This window comes from Molossus molossus, unplaced genomic scaffold, assembly GCF_014108415.1.
Source record: "Molossus molossus isolate mMolMol1 unplaced genomic scaffold, mMolMol1.p scaffold_m16_p_11, whole genome shotgun sequence".
Lineage (NCBI taxonomy): Eukaryota > Metazoa > Chordata > Mammalia > Chiroptera > Molossidae > Molossus > Molossus molossus.
In genome coordinates, this window is record NW_023425346.1 from 46,611,265 (window position 1) to 46,634,196 (window position 22,932).

Consider the following 22,932-nt stretch of genomic DNA (forward strand, 5'->3'; position numbering starts at 1 on the left):
TTGTGAGTTGTAAAGAGCGACATTAAATTAGCTCCTTACCCTAGGAGATACACTGTGATTGTTGGCTCTCTTTCTGCTTTTAGCCTCGTTACTTTCTTCATTAAAAGCAGCGCCGTTTTTCTCATGTTTTCTACTAGTTGAAGTTGAGCCAATGCATAGCCAGAGAAGGGCTTTTGGTTGTTTCATTGGTGCCCAGACTCAAACTAAAGCAGGGTTTTAATAATGAGATTTGTCATTAAACAAACTCATATGCATGCCCACAAGACAACTACCCAAATGGAAATTACAATATAAAGGTCATCTTATACATTTTTGAGGATTTTTCCAGGAATTCAGTTCCCACTTTTGTTTTATCTGAATCAAATTTTCTTTAAAAATTTTTATAAGTACCAGGTTTATTTCCAATTTTCTATCTGCTGCATTTACTATGGCGTTTCGGTATGGAAAAATTATTTTTATTGAGTCCATTCTAAAAATGGATGCTTCAGGATTCATTGAATTATTTAGAAAACTTAAGAATCTAGTCAAAATTGCTCATAAAATAGCCTTTTGTTCAAGGTCTAATGCTGGCTTAGTTCTGGGTTTGACCTTTCAGTGTCTATCTTCATAAGTGGGTCTCCAATTTTTCCAAAAGACGAGAAAATGTTAATAGTCTCAAAAATGTAAAATTGAAGGTAATAAAGTATAGGAAATGACGAAAAATTGAAATCAACCCCAAATGGAATTTAACTTGAAATGAGCTGATTACCAGGGTGGTGAAGGCAGAGGGTGGGGGACAGTGGGAGGAGGCTGTCAATGGGAGGAAAAAGGAGAGACATCTGTAATACTTTCAACAATAAAGATAAATTGTAATAAAGAAAATAGTTGATATAACATTGAGTGCCATAAAATTGAAAATATCTGCAAAATTTCTTTATAAGAAAATGAATATGCAAAGTCGTAGTTCAAAAGTAACACCAAGTTTATTTAAAATTTAGACTGAGTGGAAGGCAGGGAGGGAGGTGAAGCTTTAACTGGTAACTCAAAATGTAGGTTATAACATTTTTCCAAATTTAGAAGATATTTGCCCAAGTGATACATTTGTAAAACAAATGCTCTGAAGGAAGGGCTGGGCAAAAAACCCCAAACAGCAGGTCCACATATAGTATCATTTCATTCAACACTGTTTCCTTAATAATGTTGATGAGAAAAAAGAAAAGTCGAGTCCCAGCCAGAGCCACAGTCTGTGTGAAGTTTGCGCCTTTTCCCTTGTCTTTGTGGGGTTTTTCCAGGTCCTCCGGTTTCCTCCCACATCCCAGTGATGCGCGTATGAGGTTCATCGCCACGTCTGCATTGTGCCAGTCTGCGTGAGCGTAGGTGTGAGTGCACCCCAGGATGCAAAGGTGGCCTCTCCAGGGTGGGTTCCCACCTTGCATCCTGAGCTATTGGTATGCATTTCAGCCACCCTCAACTCTGAACTGGAATAAGCGAGTTGGAAGACAATTCTCTTACTTGCTTTTATTAATCTTTCTTAAATGTATGTATAGCTTACATTATTCCAATGTTTAATAGGAGAAGTGTTTTGCATCTTTATTTGGAAGTCTGGTGATGCCTGTGGGATCGGATAAATGTATGTATAGCTTACATTATTTCAATGTTTAATAGTAGAAGTGTTTTGCATCTTTATTTGGAAGTTTGGTGATGCCCGTGGGATCGGAAATATGCCTTAGGAACTTAACTCTTGATTGTATCCACTATCCAATGATAAAATTGGTTTTGTTAAACAGTGTCTCACTTACAGTTGCAGTTTCTAAAAACTTAGGCACAACATTAAGTGAGGACTCGCTGTAGGTTTGTGATGGGAAGTGGTATAAGTATACTGGTATACATACTTCTGTTGTTTTATCTGTGAAACCTCTCTTGATCTCCTTTTTGCTGCCCTCCTTGGAAGTATAGCTCTGCCATCTGCTATATTGGACTGCATTATGATATGTATCCCACCCTGTGGATATCTTGGTTTCATTTTCCTTCTCTTCTATTGGAAGTTGAGCTACCTGAAGCAGAGATGTTGCCTTGTTCATCTTTGTGCCCCTAGCTCCTCGTACAGGGCCTGCTCATAATGCTTATCCAGTTGAAAGGGTCTACACAATGGTCTGGATATTCTCAGACATTTGGGCTTGCCTTTATTTAAAGAGACAGGGAAGGTTTGAAATATTGTGTCCTATTTTTTAAGTCCACATGACTAACAGAGCTGCAAAGAGGTAAAAGAGAGCCCAAGAGCTATTTCTAGGAAGAAAGTACTTCTCTGAACCTTTGCTTCTGCCCACAGTGTTAATAACACTCCGTTCAGCACCCACACTGTCGATTTCATCCCAGATGGATCTCTTCTGGATAGAAGTCTGCTCCTTGTATTCACAGACTAAAAGAAGGGTAAACCACAATGACAAAATTAAATAAATATGATATTACAATGTGACAGCATCTTACTTTAATACCAAGGGAGAAAAACAAAGAAGTTCAAAGGTTCTCCTGGCATTGTTATCTGACAGTGCCTATTGATAATTTTAAAATAATTTTGTAGCAGTGTATTGTTTCCAAAATAACTTCACAAGCATTTTTCCCCCATCTGATTGATCCTTATAACAACCTTGTGGATTTTGGTGGTAGATGGAGCTATAATACTGTATCCAAGGTAAGGGAGAAGGAAATGATGAATCTGCTTTAGATAGTTAACATGGTCTACGTTCCTGAAATTTATAAGACTGTTAAATTATCAAATAAATGGTGATGGAAAAGAAAGGAGATTCTCATTGGAGATAATAATGTGAAGAAGGGAACAGAGGCATAAAAATGTATATTGTGATTGGCAGTACCCCAAAATATAGAAGCTAATATGGTACTTGGTGGAAAGGGGGTGCAGGTAAACCTATAAATGTAAGGTAGGCAGAAATCACAGTACAAAGGTTCTTACTTGCCAACCTAAAGTGTTGGGACTTCATCTCTGGACAGCAGTGAGCCACTGAATATTTTCTAACAGCTATGATTAGTTTTGAGCTTAGTAAAACATTATTCAGAAAGCACAATTGCTCGTGGTGGAAAATAGGCATTAAATATTTCTCTGCTTCGAAATATATACTGGTTACACTTGAGACCCAATTCTATGGCTCTGCCCAAGGTGAAATGTTATCATTAACTTGCTAACGGTAAATCTCTCTTTTGCTCTTAAGAAAGCCTCTTGGAATGAAAGTGAGCAGATTTCACACTACTATAAGCATAATCTCAGGTACCGTTTAAAGTATACTAAAAATAATTATTTGCAACTATTAACACATTATCATTATTAAAAAACATGAGGCTCTTTACAATTAAAACACTTTGTCTGATCACACAGAAATTATAGTGGAAGGAGAAGGCAAATGGCAATCAGAGTGCTGGACTGAGAACCAGGAGAGAGACCTGGAATTATTGGCACTTGGCACAAAACCTGAGCTTGGTTGCTGTAACCACAGTTGCCAGTCAATTTGTCGCAGGAGCAAAACTCCCACTCTTATATTTAAGCCTTTTATGCTGGTACTCTGTTCTAAATTTATGAGTCTGTTCTAACTAACAAGTGTTAAAAATACTGTAGTCTGTGGATAAAATTTTAATGTGTGGGTAAAGCATTTGCCTCCTTCAAAAAGTCTATTGAAGAAAGCCTTTCATACTTATTTTCAAACACATACACAAATTTGGAAGCAGTGAGGAATGTTCTCTGGAGTTATTTTGATTTGTGTTGTTTCTCTTCTGGAATCTATGGATAGAAATTGTTACATTAAGTTCCATATTATTTGTTTATTCCAATAGAACTTTAGAAGTGAGGGTGGGGGTTGGGGTGGTGGTCTCTTCCTGAGATCCTTTTATCCTTCCAAGGGCAAGTGAGGCAGATGGGTCCTAGGTTTTATAACTAGAGAAGCTTGATAGGCTAATGTTTCTGATAGTATGTTCTATGGAATACTAACCTCAAAGATATTCCAAAGAATAACATTTCTGTAGTCCCATATTTATGGCAAATGCTTCATATAAAAAAACTCTCCACTAAAGAATCATAATACACATTAGTGCTTTAAATATATTGATAAATCCTTCAGTAAGGAAATACGTGTTTTTTATTTTTTAATCTAATGTAGTAGACTGCTAGTTTTCCTTCAAAAATGTGTTCTCACCTTTTTCTATAGTAAAAGAGTTGGATCTGGAATATGGCTACCCATCTTCTCTTGAAATTAGGCATAGCAAAACAACTGAGTTCTCACCAATGGATTATAATGGAAGATATAGGTACAACTTCCACGTTATTGGTTTAAACAAAAATTACTTGTTCTCCACTTTCTCTCAGCCAGCTTCGAGTATGAGGATGAGGACAATGTTCTGCCTTCAAACTTTAGACTTTTATGGAAGAGATAAGTTTCTGTCTTATTTGATCCAGAGTATAACTTTGTTATATCTCAGTTTATACGTAATACTCAACATTCCATAAACTATTTTTGACCACAGAAACAAACCATGTTCTCTTTGTGAACAATCTAAACTTCTAGGAAACACACTTTAGGCAGCATTGGACCATGACAAAGGATTCTTGAGTTCTTATTTCTGGGTCAACATTCTTTGAGGCATGTCTTACTCCATGATTTCCCTCACCATTCTCTACCTCCTAATTGGAACTCCTCTAATTAATAACCCAGGACCCAGGACTCAGATACCATCTGTCTGATAGTTCTTCAGAGGGATCTACTGGATCCTCTGGACCTGGCCAGGATAGGGGAATAAAGGAGAGCATTGAGGATCACATGAGAAGATTAAGGGGCCTGAAAGAGATGAACATCACATTTGCTTACATTGTTTTGGTTATAAGACACATAGCCCTATCAACTGCCAGGAAGCTGACAATAGTGGCTTAGTTGTGTGTTAAAGAAGAAAATGAAATGGTTTGTTGAACACAGAGAATTGTTTCTGCTGCCCTGGAGTTTGAAAAATGTCAGAGATGCCCTGGCCGGTTTGGCTCAAGGGTTAGAGCTTCAACCCGTGGACCAAAGAGTCTTTGATTCAATTATGGCCAAGGGCATGAACCTCGGTTGCAGGTCTATCCCCGGCCCTGGTTGGGGTTGTGCAGGAGACAACCAATTGATGTGTCTCTCTCACATCGATGTCTCTCTCTCTCTCTTTCCTTCCCTCCCTCCCACTCTGTCTGAAAATCAATGGAAAAGTATCCTTGGGTGAGGATTTAAAAAGAAAGAAAGAAAACTGTTGGAGACTTACTTTCTTAACTCAACTCTTCTTAGTTGTCCTCTCTTTTGAAAATACATAGAATGCTTCACATAGAACAGGGCAAAGCAATGAGACCACTTTTATTATAATCCCCATATGGAATTGTACCTCTTTTCCATGGTGAGAAATTATGTGGTGTATAAAGAAAACTGGTTTGGGGATAAGGTGGTAGGGCTTCCAGTTCTCTCTCTCGAAGTCAAATCTCTGTTAAGTCACCTATCTATTCTGAGGTATAAATCAGTTTCCAGATTTATAAAACAAGAGAGGTATGTAGATATTTGACCTATATCTTATTATTTAAGAACCATAGTGGATCATAGTAGCCAGATATTTCTATATCAGTTCAAAAATCCATTTGACAACATTTTTGACAGGTATTTCAACTCTAGTGGAACCTGTAGAAATCTGCTGTCTGCAGGAAAGTACTGTCCATTGTCACATAGCTATCATTAAATTCTCTCTTATACTGAGCAAAAGCATTATGGTAAATGCAGGTGGAACTTAAATATTTGAGACCTTCCTCTTCACCTCAGCTACTTTTGAAACTATTGCAAGTCCCTCTGAATCATCCATATTTCCACTGAATCATTCCACCTCTCTTCATAATTGTTCAAATATTATATATCATCATTCAGCTCTCTCATATACAAATGTTTGTTCCTCATCCAACATCTCTGCCTACCAATTCTGGGGAACATAAAAAGTCACTGCTGAGTATTTGATAACCTCTGATAGTTTTATCTTCCTCTTCTATGGGTCCAGCTTATAGCTCAACATTCATGTCTTCTATTGCTGGCTCACTATTCTCATCTATTCAATTTGTTCATGATAATATGACTTCATTTTCTGTAATGAACATGGTTTTCTATGCTATATATGAAAATATTGACTCTTCTTATTCCATAGATACGTATGGAAAATTTTTCTCTTTATTTAGCCCTTACTCTTTTTTTATCCAAAAAGGAAATGGGTTAAATGTCTCCAAATATGCAGACATTTCCCTCCAGGTCTTCTACAGACCTCAACTAGTGAAACTGTAAAGATCAAAATAGGAATTTGAAGCCACCCCTGTCAACACAATGGGATCCTCTTGTATACATGACTACAAAGCATATATACAAGGTTCACTCTGGGAGACACTGGTTTAGTCAATATATCTTGTCATTTCTAGAGTTTTCTAGTCACCGATGATGGGTTACTGCTGATTTCCCCACTGTCTCTTACAATTACTGATGTCAAGAAAGCAAAGGGTTTCGTATAACCTGTTACTGGTACTGAAGCCTTCTTCACACAAAGGTCCTGTTGACTTGTGCCCTGAAAGCTGATATGAAAGTACTGGCGACTCCAATATGCCAGGCAGGTATTTACACCCCCCCCCCAATTCTCTATCCAGTTTATGTTTTTTCAGGTAACTAATCTTGCTTTGAAGCATGAGCACTTTTCTTTTCTTTCTTTCTTTCTTTTTTATCCTCACCCGAGGACATTTTTCCACTTCTTGTACAGATAGAGTGGGAGAGAGAGAGAGGAAGAGAGAGAGAGAGAGAGAAGCATTGACGTGAAAGGGACATATCGAGTGGTTGCCACCCGCATGACCAACCAGGGCCGGGGACAAACTGCAACCGAGGTACGTGCCCTTAGCGGGAACCGAACCTGGGGCTCTCCGGACCGCAGGCCGACGCTCTAACCGCTGAGCCAAACCTGCCAGGGCATGAGCACTTTTCTTTGAGGTCATCTTCTTGAGCTCAGCCTGAGGCTCTAGGTGCCCCTAGCTGATCACAGGAACAGTTTTGACACTACACCTGCACAGCTGTTGGGAACCTGACTGCTTCATGGGCCTTGTATATCATTTCACCACCACTGACCTTACATTATTTATCTCAGATGATACTATTCTGGTGGTGATGTTTCATTTCTCCAAAGAACACATTTAAACTACTACTCTGATTTTTACCCTCCTCTCTACTTTAGCATCTCAGTGACTGACCACATGCTTAAAACAATGTTTGTCCACCCAGAGAACTCTGTTTACAGTTAATTTTTAGAACAAGGAGGTGCCCACTGGAGCCAAATCCAAGAGAAGAACAAGCTGGCTCTCTACTGTGTTTATACGCCTCATCCAATGATGCTGCTGAATGCTGGAGGAACACTATTGGGTGTCCAGGTGGCAAAGTTGTTAATTCTGTGGCATTTCATTTCTAGGTATTCCCTCTACTCCTGAAATCCCTTATCTTTTGTGAATCAGTGGTTTGCCTGGTTCAGGAAAGGACCTTTCTAGTGAACTACGAAGTGATAGAGGGAACTTTTATGTAACTGGTACATTGTGATGGGTGTGGGTCAAAGCAAAACGTGTGCAGTGCTACCTCTTATCTCTAGAATCATACTAGAGACTACTGTCAGGTCAATCTGGGGACACTTGGAAATTTCTCCAGAACTCATCTTTACCCACTTCATCCACAAAGCAATTAGCATCTTTCAGGCTTATCACTTAAAGTTTTATTTCAAGTTCACTTTTCTCATTTGTCATGATGGAACTTTCTCATGTGACTGGTCTCTATACTTGTTAGAGTACAATAAATCCAATGAGGGAGAGGGCTGCTTCTAGTAGTTAAGTCTTCTCCTGTCTGCCCTTCCCTAAGTCAGCCTTTACACTTCATAGATGGGCAGCAGGACTCTCTGCCCAGTGCAGCCCTGAAATCCAATCATCTCTAATCTCTCAACTCTGTCCTGTAATTTATCCCAGTGAGCTTCTCCTAAAATTCTTTGTTGGGCTGAATTAAGAGCATGGTTGTAGTTCTCTACATTGTGCTGTTTACTCCACTGAGAAGTGAATTTGTCCAAAAATAAAATGAGTTTGCTAAATGCAGTTTTTAATAAAAATTTTAGCTGATAATTACCATTAATAATAATAATAATAATAAGCTTGGAAAGATGAACAACTATGAAATGGCTACCATAAAAACCATACAAAATGATTTGGAGTTTATGACTAGTCTTCTGCCTATTAGGGAAATTTGTGGACACCACATTACCAGACTTTGTTGTAGGGTTGAGAGAGTGTTAGTGTGTCAAAGTAGTTCTTCACTGTGTTGATGGAGTTTTTGCTTCAGAACATAAGCACACCTCCTGATTAATCATGTCAGGACAACCTGATTGTAGTTACCCCTTGCAGGGAGCCACCAACCAGCATTCATGTATTTCTGATTTTAGTAATGGAGTCATGTGAGTCAGCATGTATGAGAACTTCTCGTTGTTCAGTGGATCGTGGAAACCTGAACTGTCTTTCAGACTTGTCTTCTGGGAAAAGAAGTCTCTGGCAGAGTGCAGAGGTCCTGCGATTCTCTTCTTTTGCTACTCTGCCCCTTTATCCCACTTATTAATCTCTTGATGATATGTTTTCTTTAGTCACTATGGCTCCTTCTGTTTCTCTTCCTGCCTACTCTCTCTGTCTTCTTGTACTAGTCCCTCCTACCATTACAAGCCTATCAGCTGCCCTAAAATGCCACAGTGAACAGAGGCATACCTGATGATCAGCCTGTTCTTTCATGTCCATTTTGCGACTTGGGCTCAAATAATTGTGAAGACCTGAAGCTGAAAACAAAGAGTATATAAATCCTCAAGTTTACTGGAATTGTTTCTTCAGAGTTTCTATCACCTGAGTCACAAGTAGAAGTCAAATAGAACCTGAGCGTTGAGAATAGGTCTGAGTTGGAGTTCAAGATACATCTTTTATTAGCTACGCGATTTGGGGCTTTATTTTCCTCATCTTTATGGCAGGGAAAGGGGAGGGGGGAGAGAGAGAGAGAGAGAACCTAATTCACAGGCCTGTTGTGAGAATTTAATAAGATAATTTATGCAAATTGCTTGGCACGGCACATAAAACGTACTCAATAAATGTTAGCTATTGCTAAATTATTTGTTACACTATCTCTTTAAAAAAATTATAGCAAATATTTTGTCAGATTTTGTTTATGAAAATTATACACTTTGGCCAGCCTAATTTCTATCTCCCCTTTATTTCTTCATCCATCATTTGATAACACACTAGTAAATATTAACACAAGCTAGTTGAAACTAGAGTAAGAAGGTACCCTTTTCATCAACATTAGAAGTTTTTGGACATGATATAAAAAACCTGCCTTTTCTAGCCTGAAGGGCTGTGATGCCCTCAAGAAAATGCAGGAGAAACATTAAATACGGAGTTCAACTTTTTAAAACTGCCCTGAAGTTGGCAACTAATGACTTGAAAGAGATTAGCATGTTTCAATGTGATTAAAACTTTATAAATTAAATGCTTGTTTTTAGTGGCCTGCTTGGTTGCATTTCTTTTTCTTACAATACAAACCTGGTTTAATAAATAAAGGAAACACAGGTGACTGCCCTTTGAAGGACATTCAGGTCCTCGGGCTGTTCATTGTCCTCTCTGAGATTCCACTGCTACCTCCACCTGGGCAAGTCCAGTGGTGTGGCCATGAGACTTGTAGCCATCTTGCCTTACTAATGCCACCGTGCCAGGCTGCACTCCAGCATCAGCTGGCACGTGGCAGATGAGTTGATGCTCATGTGGGTTGTATTTGTCACCAATTGGGGCCTTCTTCTCCAGGCCATGGGAACACTGAACGCTTGTTGGATGCTGAACATTGAGAGAGACAGAGGCTTCGGCACATGCCCTTGGCTGTCCTCACGGACGGAGGGTGGTATGTGCGAAAACACACTGGATCCTCAAACACTTCAGCTTTGCTTCTAAAAGTAACAACCGACGGAAGATCTTCTCCAGAGTGAGCTTCTGGTCCCCAGGCTCCGCTTCTTCAGAAATGCATTCTGTAGTCTTCTCCAAATGCCTGCCATCTCTACCAAGTCCTTACAGAAATTCTGAATTCCTGTAAAAGAAGACCTGACTAGATAGAATCCAAGGACCCCTCAAGCACTTTCCTTCAAATATCTTGGCATCTTCTACATCTCTGGGTTCACCTTCCTATGCTTTCACCATCAGCGATAGCTCTCTGGTACCTCACTGTTAAATCCAGGGCTTCCTTCTCCAGTTTAACAGCTTTTGGCTTTGAGGCCCTTTCTGCAAGAGAGGGCCCATGATCGTCAGGAGGATCCTCAGCACTGCAGTCCTCACCAGCCGTCCTCTGGGGGGAGTGCTGAAAGGATGCGCACATCCCCTGCCATGGGACCCGGCACTCGAGGCCAAGAGCTACTGCACCTGCCGCCCGACTACCCACGAGGACCACGCGGCCATGTTCCCAACCTCTGGTTGCATTTTTTAAATGCAGATACTTTACATGGAAAAAAGTGATGCAATAAAAATATAAACAAATATTAGGTACAAACTAGACTCTTAGTCTTCCTTTATTTCTTGAATTGGATGATGTTTAAAAAATCAAGTAAAAGAAAAGTAAAAAGTGACCAAATTAAACCTTTATCAATGTCTGCAACTTAAATGAGATGAAATAGGCTTACTTACTGTATTAGCGTTCTTCAGGAATATATAAACAATATGTGGAATATAATTATATAGAACACATATAATAATGTACAGTATAAATGTTATATGTAATATATAAGTATTTTCTATACAATATATTATGTATTTGTACAAATATACAAACACACACACACACACACACACACACACACGAAGATGGAAACCAGTGGAGTAACTCAGTCTGAGTACAAAGGCCTATGGACCAAAGGACCCAGGAGTACAAATCCCAGTCGAGGGCAGGGAAAAACAAGATGAGGTGTCTCAGTTCAAGCAGGGAAGCAGAAAATAAAAAGGATAAATTTCTTCTTCTTTCACCTTTTGTTCTATGCAGGCCCTCAACAGTTGAGATGATAGCTACCCACACTGTGGAGGGCAATCTGCTTTACTAAGTCTACCAAATTCAAATTTTAATGTCTTCCAGAAGGGCTCCCTGTGACCAGTTAAGTTGACACATAAAATTAAACACCACCCTTGCTTTTATCCTTAAAATTTAAAGTAATTTTGAAAATCAAGCTGCCAAAATAAAATTGTAGATTTTATTATTAAAGCAGTACCAGCGAGACGTTTCATTGAAACATTATGCATTATTGGTTTGTTCTTACTAGCCAAATAAATGTCAACTCAAGTTAATGTCAGAATATATTTATATTGTCTCTCTCTCTCCACACACGCACACACACACAGACACACAGAACCACCACGGGACACATTGCTTATATTTTTACATTTTATTTAAAAACGTTCTAGGCAAAATAAATACTTTTTAATAAAAATTAATTTATAATAATCTCTCTAAAGTCTCCTTCAAAGTTGTCCAATGGTCTTTTACCAATATCTTTTTCAGAACTCCATTGAAAGTAATTCAAGTAATTTCAACATTTATATAATTAACCCAAGATATGTATTAAATAGCCACTCTGTTTTCATTTTTCTGTTTATATCTTAAATGATATTTTAGTCAAATAATATGTTATTTATTTTATATTGTATGACAGACATATTAATGAAAACATAGGAATCCACACATAAAAATAAATAAAATTTCCATGATGTAGTAAACTAATGTGCATAGTCTATCTCTAAGAGACCTATTCATTATTGGGGCAGCTTTTCATGATCCAGATACTATTTCATAAATGAGGTTTATGCAAAGAACAAAACATAGACATTGCTGCTTTCATGGAGCTTACATTTTCCTTAGAAGAGGCAGACAATAAACAAAATGTACATTTTTTTTTTTTCAGCTAAATCCTACAGGGGAAAATAAGAACAGGAGGGGTTAGGGCACAGTGCTGAGATGAAGGCTAGCCTCATCTAGGAGAAAGTGAATCATGAAACCATGTGAGAACTTTCCAGGCAAGGAGATCAGAAGGTGAAAACTTCCCAAAGAAGCAGCATTGCTGCCATGGCCCAGAGTGTTCAGAGCATTGTGAGCATTTGGGCAGGTTTTGACTTTCTTCTAAGGGAGATGGGTAACTACTGGAAATTTTTGAGAAGCGTAGAACATTATAAGACTTACAGTTTAATAGTATTACTCCAGTTGCTGTATTAAGAACTGGTTAAATGCCTGGACAGTGTGGCTAAGTGGATTGAGCATCATTCCACGGGCCGAGAGGTCCCGGTTCGATTCCCAGTTCAATTCCCAGTCAGGGCCAAGTCCGGATTTAGGCTCAGTCCCCAGTAGGGGATGTGCAGGAAACATCCAATTGATGTTTCTCTAGCATCCGTGTTTCTATTTCTCCCTTCCTCTCTCTCTAAAAATATCAATAAAAACATATTTTTAAGAACTAGTTATAGCAAAGGCAGGGGTGGGAGTGGAGAAGGATACTAGTTAAGATGACATTGCAAAAATACATAAGAGAAATTATGTTGGCTTATGTCAAGATAAAACAGTAAAGTAGTGAGTTAGATTCTGAATACATTTTTAAGGAGAAGGTAACATTACTCGCAAACTGATTTGATGTGAGGTATGAAAGTAAGAGACAAGTCAAAGATGACATTAAAGTTTTTACCTAAACCTCTGAAAAGATGGAATTGCTATTGCCTATGATAGTAAATACTGCAAGAGATGCAAAAGCTCATTTTAGATATATTAAGTTATAGGGTATGAATATGTTGAATACAATTTGAATATAAATCTGAAGTTCAGGAGAAAAAGCTAAGCTAGAGCAATAATTTGGAAATTGTCAAAGACTGTTTTCTCAGAACATATCAATGTTCAAAAGTAGGAAGGGAAAATTAGCAAAGGACACTGAGGAGAAGCAACCTTGTGTAGAAGAACTAGAATATAGACTAATCCCCAGTAAAGGCAAGTGAAGTAAGTATTTCAAGGAGAAAGAAAGCAATGTTTTAAATGCATTTTAATATTATGATGGAAAATACACTATTGGACTGAGCATGAAGAAATTGGATCTGGTGTATGACAAATCATCTCAAATAAACACTGAGTTAGTTTATGGTTTTCTGGTTCTGCTGATCCTGGTCAGACTTGGCTGATCTTAGCTGGATTTTCTTATTCACCTGCATCAGCTCCCAGGTCAGCTTAGGGCTAGTTGCTTTTAGAAGTTCACAGCTGGGAAGCGGGTCTCTGTCCCTGTGGTCTCGTGTCCTCTATGAGGCAGACCCAAACTTGTTCATATGGTGATCAAGGAGGGTTCCAAGAGTCTAAGCAGAAGCATCAAGAAATGTTGAGGCCTAGACTTAAAACTGGAACAATATCACTTCTACTAAATTCTATTGGTAAGTCATGAGGTCAGCCCAGGTAAAAGATGGAAAAATAGTTTCCATCTCTTAATTATAGTCACAGTGCAAAATACATGAATATAGAGAGGAGAATAGGATCGTGACATTGTTTACAATTAAACCACAGTGATTCTAACAAAAAAGTAATTGCAAATGCAAATGCTTTTTTAACTATTTAAAAGTTATCACTTAGCCCTGGCCAGTTTGGCTCAGTGGTTAGAGTGTCGGCCTGCGGTCCGGAGAGACCCGGATTCGGTTCCCGCTAAGGGCACGTACTTCGGTTGCAGTTTGTCCCCGGCCCTGGTTGGTCGTGCGGGTGGCAGCCACTCGATGTGTCCCTTTCACATCGATGTTTCCCTCTCTCTCTCCCTTCTTCTCTCTCCCTCCCACTCTATCTGTACAAAAAAAAATAGAAAAATATCCTCGGGTGAGGATAAAAACCAAAAAACAAACAAACAAAAAAACTTTAAAAGTTATCACTTATTAATATTGAACTCCTTGTTTCATGATTAAAGTTGACGTTATATGCTGAAAACAAATATATAAAAAAAATTTAGGTAACTACCTATTTGCTGAGATGAACTGCTTTTATGTCACATAATCTTGTGGTCTTCAAACAGACTTATTGTGTGCATAGGAGCATGTGATGGCATGTCTGGAGGTACATAAAATCCCACAATAAATTAGACATATCTTCCTAAAGGGTAAAATTTACCTTCAAAATAATAGGAACATCTTTTAATATTTAAATTTTATATAAATTATAAAATTTTTATTATTTTAATATCACAGTGAGGCTTTGATGATATTTCATGTTTGTGACATCTCAGACTCTAATCTTCTGATTTCAGTATTTTGGGCCATTAAGAATTTTGCGCTGGAAAGTTTGAGAAAAAATATAATTTATGTGCCCTGAATATTTATAACAGTATCCTATGTTTTTGCAGAAAAATTAGGAGATGAAATACTTGAGTGCCCATATTTAAATAATTTGCTCTGCCAAGGCACTATATTTATTTGTGCAATGATGATAATGTATTTTAAAAACCATACAACCCTGGCCGGTTTGGCTGAGCTATTAGAGCACCGGCCTGTGAACCAAAGAGTTGTGGGTTTGATTCCAGTCAAGGGCATGCACTTTGGTTGCCATTTGGTCCCCAACCCTGTTTGTGGGAGGTAGCTAGTCGATGTGTCTCTCTCATACCAATATTTCTCTCTCTCTCTCTCCATCCCACTCTAAACAAATCAGTGAGAAAATATCCTTGGGTAAGAATGTAAAAACAAAAAAGCATACAATATATGGTTTGTAGAAATAAAAGTAAGGTAAAATTTAGAGAACCAGGTTTGTTCTTCTGACTTGCTTATTGATAAACTCTGGACAAGTTACTGAAGAGTGGGTTTATGTATCCTCAATCTATTAAATAAAGGCACTAATTTTGGAACAATGTATGTAATATAACCTTAGAAAGGATAAACTAAATGCTCTATAAAATATCCAAAAGAAAATGTGACTGATAATCATTTTTATTAAATAGACGTATTGGCATTATGATTTCTGATCAATATGTATACTACATATTATGTGGGGAAAATGTTGCCTAGATATTTGTTTTTTGGTACTATCACTTATTCTGGATGATATAAAACTTTTAAAAGTGAAATTTATATCAAAATTACAAAGATAACATTTCAGGCCAGTTTAAGACTTAGAATCCTTTGAGTTCTGGAGTTGGTTTTCAGAACCATGGACAGCGCAACAGCGCTACTGCAGTAGCAGCTAATGAAAGACTTTGGAATATCAAACATCTAGGGAGAATTTTAGTTCATATGGCTGTCCCCAAATTTAAGTGACACTGTAAAAAAGTGAAAGACTGCTTATCTTATTATTTCAAAATTTTAAAATGAGCCAGGACTCATTTTATGTAATTAAACAAATATATTATTGAGCATATATTATGTATGTTCAGTTAATTGGTGTTTACCAAATACATTCTCATTATAATTTAAATTTTATCTTATTTCCTTAATAAGATATAACTACACACTATAGTATATAATACTTGACAAATTTCATGTAGGGTGTAATCTGATATCTATATACTTGGAAATATCTTTAAAAGCTGGGACTGACTAAAGATTTTCTAGTCTGTCTTTTAGTAATTTTATTGTCCTGCATTGATTAACTTTAACCCTTCAACATCCCCCTCAAATTAAACAATAACAACAACATAATGCAGAATCTCTCTAGGGACAAAAACTTATACAGCTTCTCCTCAAAGAGGTATTCAGTAAAGACAAATTTGACATCTAAAATTACTCTATAGTAGATATATATTACTTTTTCAGGTGGCAAATAAAGTTAAATAAGCCTTAAGATAAGCAAAAAGTTTTTTTAACTTTGTTTTTAATTACATTAGAGATAGAGAAAGGGAGAAGGAAAGAGAGAGAGAGAAATGTCAACATAGGTTGAACCCACAACCTGGGCATGTGTCCTTACGAAGAATTAAACCAGTGACCTTTTGGTGCATGGGACGATGCTCAGTCAACTAAGTCACACTGGCCAGGGCTGAGCGTGAAGTTTTTAATGATGTATGAATAGATTCCATTTAAATCTAAGGTAAATAAATTTAATTAAATTTTAAACATTTAACTAAATTTTATAATTAGGATTACATATTTTTAAAATTAAAATGCTAATGCTTCTTAAATGTTTAACATGTAATTAATTAAAGTAGTTGATTTCAAATACAGTGGAATTCAAACTTGCTGGATGCGGCATTACCAAAGGATCTTAAGTGAATATGCTTCCACTTTCTGCCAGGAGATGGAGCTGTCATGTAAGATGCTGCCTTATATTTATTTATTTATTTCGATTTAGCATGCTGCTCTCTAACAGACAGTGGATACCATCGAGTGAGTGTCAGAACAGAAAGCTAAGGCAGAAGCAGAGACGATGCCGTGGTTGTCCTTTCTTGTTTTCTCTTCTTTCAGTGAGGATGGAACACATGTGAGGTTTTACTTCTTGCTCTAGTCGAAATTCTGAAGAACTGCATTGGAGACTATTATATTCAACACATATACGGATTCTGTCCTATGATTTACAATTTCCTTTATTTCAGGTAAGCCAGCATGATTCTATCTTTGACCTACCAAAGAACTGTTATCTGTGCTAATGAAAACATTTGAAGTAAGATGCGTGCTTTGTAAACTTGGATTCAGAGCTAAAAGATCCAAAAGCTCTAAATCCAGCTGTTCTGTATTTTTAAATCTTCCTAGACTGAAAAGAGCTCCAACTCTGGCATGCTCTATTTTCATATTTCTTTGGCTTTCTGGCCTTAAGTGTCCACCTTTGGCTATAATTGTGTGCCTTTTGAAGGTAAAGCCTTCAAAGTAAAGGATGGATCTTCATCTCACAGGGCAAATACTGATCCTTAATGCGGTGAACAAATTGTAGAGATGTAATGAAGCAGATTAACATGGCAGTGGCTTTGCTACAGCCCCGAGCTGAGCCTTCTGACGGCAGCCTGAGCGGCATGCCAGCATCCTGAGCCTCAAGGCCTCCGAACATTTCCTGCCAGATATGATGGTGTGGCTTATTGTTGTGGTGGGTTTTGTTTTTTTTCCCCTGTTTAGAAAAATATGTAAGTCATTTCTTCCACATGAAAGAAAGATTTATGTAAAATGTTTAATAGACTTGAAATGATAATACAGTCCTTCCCCCTCCCTCCAGAATGGACGTATGGAGTAAACTGAAAACAAATTAGTTGCTGAGAAATGGATTTTTCTCAGATCTTAGTAGATTTGTGAGGATAGGACTGTGGCCATTAAAAATAGCTGATATTGTATAAGGTGTTCACATTTTAAATTATTTTTGATCATGTGACTTTAGCTGTGCTAAAGAGTGGAATGACTCAGGAGCTAGAAATTGCATGCAACAGCCCTGCTTTCTCTGCTTCTTTTCATGCTTCCCCCTAAATCCTCTTTCTATTCTGATCAAATTAGTAGGAAGAAAGCAATAAAGATATCCTGCATTTAAAAGTCCTGATTGCCATTTAGATCAGTTTAAAATGAAATTGTAAAATGTTTAAAAATTAGTTTGTAAAATTGTTTTTAAAAGCCTCATTCTCTCCTCTTTGGAAAGAGGTGTGTGTGTGTGTGTGTGTGTGTGTGTGTCTGCGCGCGCGTGTGTGCTGGTGGTGGTGCAGGAGGTGGTGGGGGTGCATTAGGAGGTTTCTATCTCACTCAGCATTTTCCTATAAAGAGGTAACTATGCTGTGTCAGAGGTTGTGAAAGCTATGGGGAATGATTCATGGGATGGTTTCAACTACCAAGAAAAATAAATCCATTCTTTTGACATGTGGGATCTAAAGAGAGATTTAAGTTCCACGTATTTCTATATGCATGGGAATTTTGAGAATAACAGATCTTTAGCATTTGTGTATATCATCATTTAAAGAATAACAACTGTGGCTGAGAGATTAAATGAATTTTCCAGAGCTACATACTGAATTACAATCAGAGGCAAGGCCAGAACACTGGTTGGCAGTTTTCAATGTCTTTCACAACAGTAACTCAATTTACCTCTACTATCAATTCAAATAGCATATAAGAGGTGTACTGGAATTGTGTGCATGTGTGTGCATGTGTGTGTGTGTGTGTGTATGTTTGGGTAAATTATATGAAGTAGAGTTTGTTTCAGCATACATGTTACTCAGTGGCATATTTTATGCAGTGTTTAGTTTTCTCAGGCCTCTGACAAGGCATCCAAGAAAAGTAAAACAACAATTAAGGAAACTCTCTGTTTCCTAGTATTCTCCTTTGCTCATTTAATGAGGTATATTGGTCCACTCCATGCCCATGAATGCTATGCATGGTCATATACTAGCTCCCAACTCTATTCTTCCTACCTAACAAAATGAACTGTGTATATCGATTAGTCTATCTATCCTTACAAGGACACCATCTCGTGTCCTGTCCTCTCTCTTTTTCACTTACTGGTCACAGGCTACACCTATCTTGAGAAAATAAAGAGACTAAAATGTGCCACTCCCACATGATATTTATGGGGTACCACACACTTACCAAGAACTGTCCACTGTGGAGACTGAGGCATAAACAGAGGCATGGAGTTTAACTCCTGGAGTTTAACATGGAAGTGTGCATGCCCAGATAGCACTATAGCTCAAAACATGATAAACATGCGAATGAAGATGAGGCAGTGAATGGGACAGGCATGTTGATACCTATCTTGTACCAAGCATTGTGTTAGTTCTGAGATTCAGAATTAGCTGACAGTCACCATTTCTGTGCACGAAGGGCTCAGAGCTCAGAAAAAGTAATTTTAAGAGGATATGATAGTTAAATTAGATCTTTAAGAATAAGTTGAGCATAAATAAATAAGCATAGAACATTTCTTATTTAAAGCACCAAAATAAGGCAAGCAAATACAAGGAAATAGGGACCTATAGGACATTATGTAGGGACATTATAGAGAATGCTAAAAAGCCCAATCTGATTGAAGCTGAAGATGGTGGGTTGTTTTGCTTTGTTTTCTGAGGCAGCAAAAGTAAAGATAATGAATTTGCTTCTGACGTTATGCTTTTGACATACTAACACATACTCTCACATAGAGCTGTTCTATAAAGTGAAAATTTTATGTCCAGATACTAGATTAGAAGATAAAGGTGAATGTCTGGATTAAAAGATAAAGGTGAATACTATGTGGATGAGGCTGTGACAAAAGTTAGGTCACACATAAATGAACACTGTAGGGGAATAAAAGTGGGGTAAAGAAGACTGGGGATACAACTTTAAGATTAGGAGTAAAACAAATCTGGAAAGCATACCAATTAACTGTAAAAATGTAACGGGAGAAGTTGTAGGAATAACAATGCCATAGGAGGCAAAGCAGCCACGTTAACTGCAACATGCCAGAATAGGGCTCAGAAATAGTAGCAAATCAGTTGGGTCCTCGGAAAAGGGTATTTGTAAAATATGGACTTTCAGGAATAAATTAAAATCATACTTTCCAACAGAGCATATTTTTGCCACATTAATCCTTGAATCAAAACTAATAACACCGCTTCACATTATGCCCATTGTGCATATTTGTTATCTGTTTTTATTCAGAATGAACTGTTTAGAACAGCTTCTATCTCAAATTTGTATAGGATTAGACCAATACATATCTCGTATGGGTACCTATTTTGATGATTAAGGTCTGGTTTGCCAGCATGCGAATTAATTATTCAAGCTCTGGCCTTTTCCTCCCTCCGTTTAATTAGTACTTTGACAAGGGTGTGTAAAGAGAAAAGAAAGTCCGTTTAATTATACACTTCCTTCCCTAACCCCGTTTATGAAGCTTTTGACCAGAAGTTCTTTCCTGCTTCTACTGAGTGGCAGAATCTTCCTACGTCTTTCCCAGAGCCAGCGGTAAGTGTTCGCTTGTGCTCACATGCGTGGGATGGCGACATGAGGCCTTGAGGAAGCACAGGCATGATGAAGAATCCCATTCTTCACAGGGACGCCTGTGAGGTAGCTGCTTTCTCAGTTCCGATCAACTCAGTTCAGGTCAGAATTGGTTGAATAGAAGTATCACTTCCTTGTTTCAATCCCTGACTCTGTTGGGCACTATGGAGAGTCTGACAGGTTCAAGTGAGAAGGGTAGAAGCAGGCATTTAGGTGGCAGTACAGATACACCCCTCCCTTACTTCAGGGCTGACTGTGGGTGACATTGTAAAGGCAGAATCCTCCCTGCCCCTCAATGTCTTCTTCTTCCCTCCTCTCTCCTTCCCCTGGGAGTCACCTCTAGATGTCCTTATAACTACTTGACTCAACTACTAAGCCTTAAACCAGCTTCAGTTCGCAGCTATTAAAATATTAAAATATTAAGATAGCCCTGGCCAGTTTTGCTCAGCGGTTAGAGCGTCGGCCTGCGGTTCCTGCTAAGGGCATATACCTCGGTTACAGTTTGTTCCTGGCCCTGGTTGGGTCATGTGTGCGGGAGGCAGTCACTCAATGTGTCCCTTTTATGTTGATGTTTCTCTATTTCTCTTCCTCTCTCTCCCTCCCATTCTATCTGAACAAAAGATGGAAACATTTCCTCGAGTGAGGCTAAAAAAAGAAAAAATAAAAGAAAATATTGAGATAGAATTTAGATTTTATTTATGTTTGTTTTCATTCTGTTGTTATTAGAAAATTTTGGGTTATGATTGCCAGTGGGAGAAGAACCCTAATCTACTTCAGAATTTGTTTCCATCTTTTCTTGACCAGCAGTGTGGCACTTTGTGGGGTGTGGATGGGATAACTGACGATCCCATCAGAAACAGAAACAGTAAGTCAAGTTCAACCCCATTAACAGCTGTTGTGCACCCACAAGAGGGCCATGAACAGTGCTTGGAACAGAGGCTTCAAGGTACATGCTCACCATGCAGCCGTCCAGGCTCACCGATTCTCAGCTCAGAGCACTTTCAAAGGGATTCAGTTCTGTTTGGTTTTGTTGTTGATTCTCTTTGAAAAATGTTTATTTTATAATCTTATAATAGGTCACAGAAAACATGAAGCAGGCCTTAGGATAATATATTTCAGGTTTCTACTATAAGCAAACATGCTAGAAGGTATGCATTAAAATCTTCTAAAAGTTCTATTGAAAAATTTTTCAAATTAAGGTTATATATACTTTTTTGTTGTTGTTGATTTTTTAGAGAGAGAGAGAGAGGAACATCAATGATAGAGAGAAACATTGATTGGTTGCCCGTACACACCCCAACGGGAGACCCACAACCTGGGTTTGTGCCCTGATGTGGAACCTTGGATATATGGGATGACACCCCAACCAACTGAGCCACACAGGCCAGGGCACAAATATTTTTAATATCAATTCCCAACCATTTTCAGATGCTGCCAATAGGGGAAAAAAATTCTCACTACTTTTCCTGATTTTATCACTTTCGGCTCTATAAATTATTAATGTATTTTATTCAGGGTGCTTTCAATATTGATGATAGTTACAAACAAGTTTATTTTGAGGGGAAACCAATTAGAAAAAAATTTAAGAGATTATAATATATATTTTGAATTTTAAAAATACTGTGGATTTGGATTTGCCAACAGCTACTTCACATCTGCTATCTTTAGAATATGAGTTTAGTATGATCTCTAATTTTGTTTAAATATAGTAACGGTAAGATTTTTGGGGAGAAAAATGTGGTTTGCTTATGTTGGTGGAAGATAGTGTTTTAGGATTCATAAAAGAAGAGTCATAATACCTATGAAAGCAAGTAAGATCTTTAATAATCAAAATCATAATTTTTATATTATATTGATTTTAAGGCACCTTACAATTGTTTATACATTTTGATAATGATGAATACCAGTGACAATATACTGATGTCTATTGAAAGATTATTTCTGTGTAGAAAAAGATGGTCTGCATCAAGAGCATGAAATGAAATTACATTAACACTCAAAGTAAAAGCTACTTACTGGCTTATCTCTCTCTAGTATTTATACATCAGTGTTATCGCCCTGTTACTGCATTTGGGTTTAGAAAAATTGGAGGTGGGTGGAAGCAGAGGTGGAGATGGACTTCGCAAAGTCTTCCTGGTAATATTCCATCAAACTTCTCTTTTTTTGCTATTTGCATATTGCCAAAGTAACTACTGGCATGGGTAGATCTTGGACACAAGGGCTGAGATATCAAATGTGTGTGCAAAACCCCCCTGACAGTGGGACGTGGAGCCAGGCTGGGCAAAGAAGGGGGCAGGCCCACAGCTAGAGATAAGGGTCCAGAGCTGGCTCACCAGGCCCCACATTCCAGTGCAGAACTCTGCGGAGTCCCAGAAGCTGAATGTAAACCTGGCTTTCCAGGTTTTTATAAAATTAATTTGTCAAGGTAAGAAGGTAGATCATATTTTATTTAAGAGTTTGTTAGGCCCTGGCAGGGTGGCCCAGTTGGTTGGATCAACGTTCTATACACCAAAAGGTTGTGGGTTCGATTTCCAGTCAGGACACACCTGTAGGTTGTGGGTTCAATGCCCGGTCAGGACACTGACATATGATGTTTCTCTCTCGCACACTCTCTCAAACTCAATTTTAAAAAATATCCTCGAGTGAGGATTAAAATAAAGAAGAGTTTGTTATCTTGGTTCATAACTTTTAATCTTTAGACATGTGAAAACCTTGATTTGTACGTTAGCCCCAAGATCTTCATTTGGAAGAAAATACAATTACTACCTACATTAATAATAACAAAAAAAAATGTCTAACATGTAAAATCCTTATGTTATTTGTGAAAATTTTTGAGGAAATCATTTAAGAACCCAGATATTTAAATATATTTTATCTATCAAAATATGTTAAAAGATTTTTCTCTGTACGAAAGTTATTATGTTAGTTAACATTTTGTTTCTACTTGCTAAAAT

The 22,932-nt window shown here is 37.8% G+C and overlaps 1 pseudogene; it reads right to left on the reverse strand.

Annotated features, from left to right (window-relative positions):
• Positions 1-9,688: 9,688 nt before the first annotated feature.
• Positions 9,689-10,522, reverse strand: LOC118624986 (annotated as a pseudogene).
• Between the last annotated feature and the right edge of the window lie 12,410 nt (positions 10,523-22,932).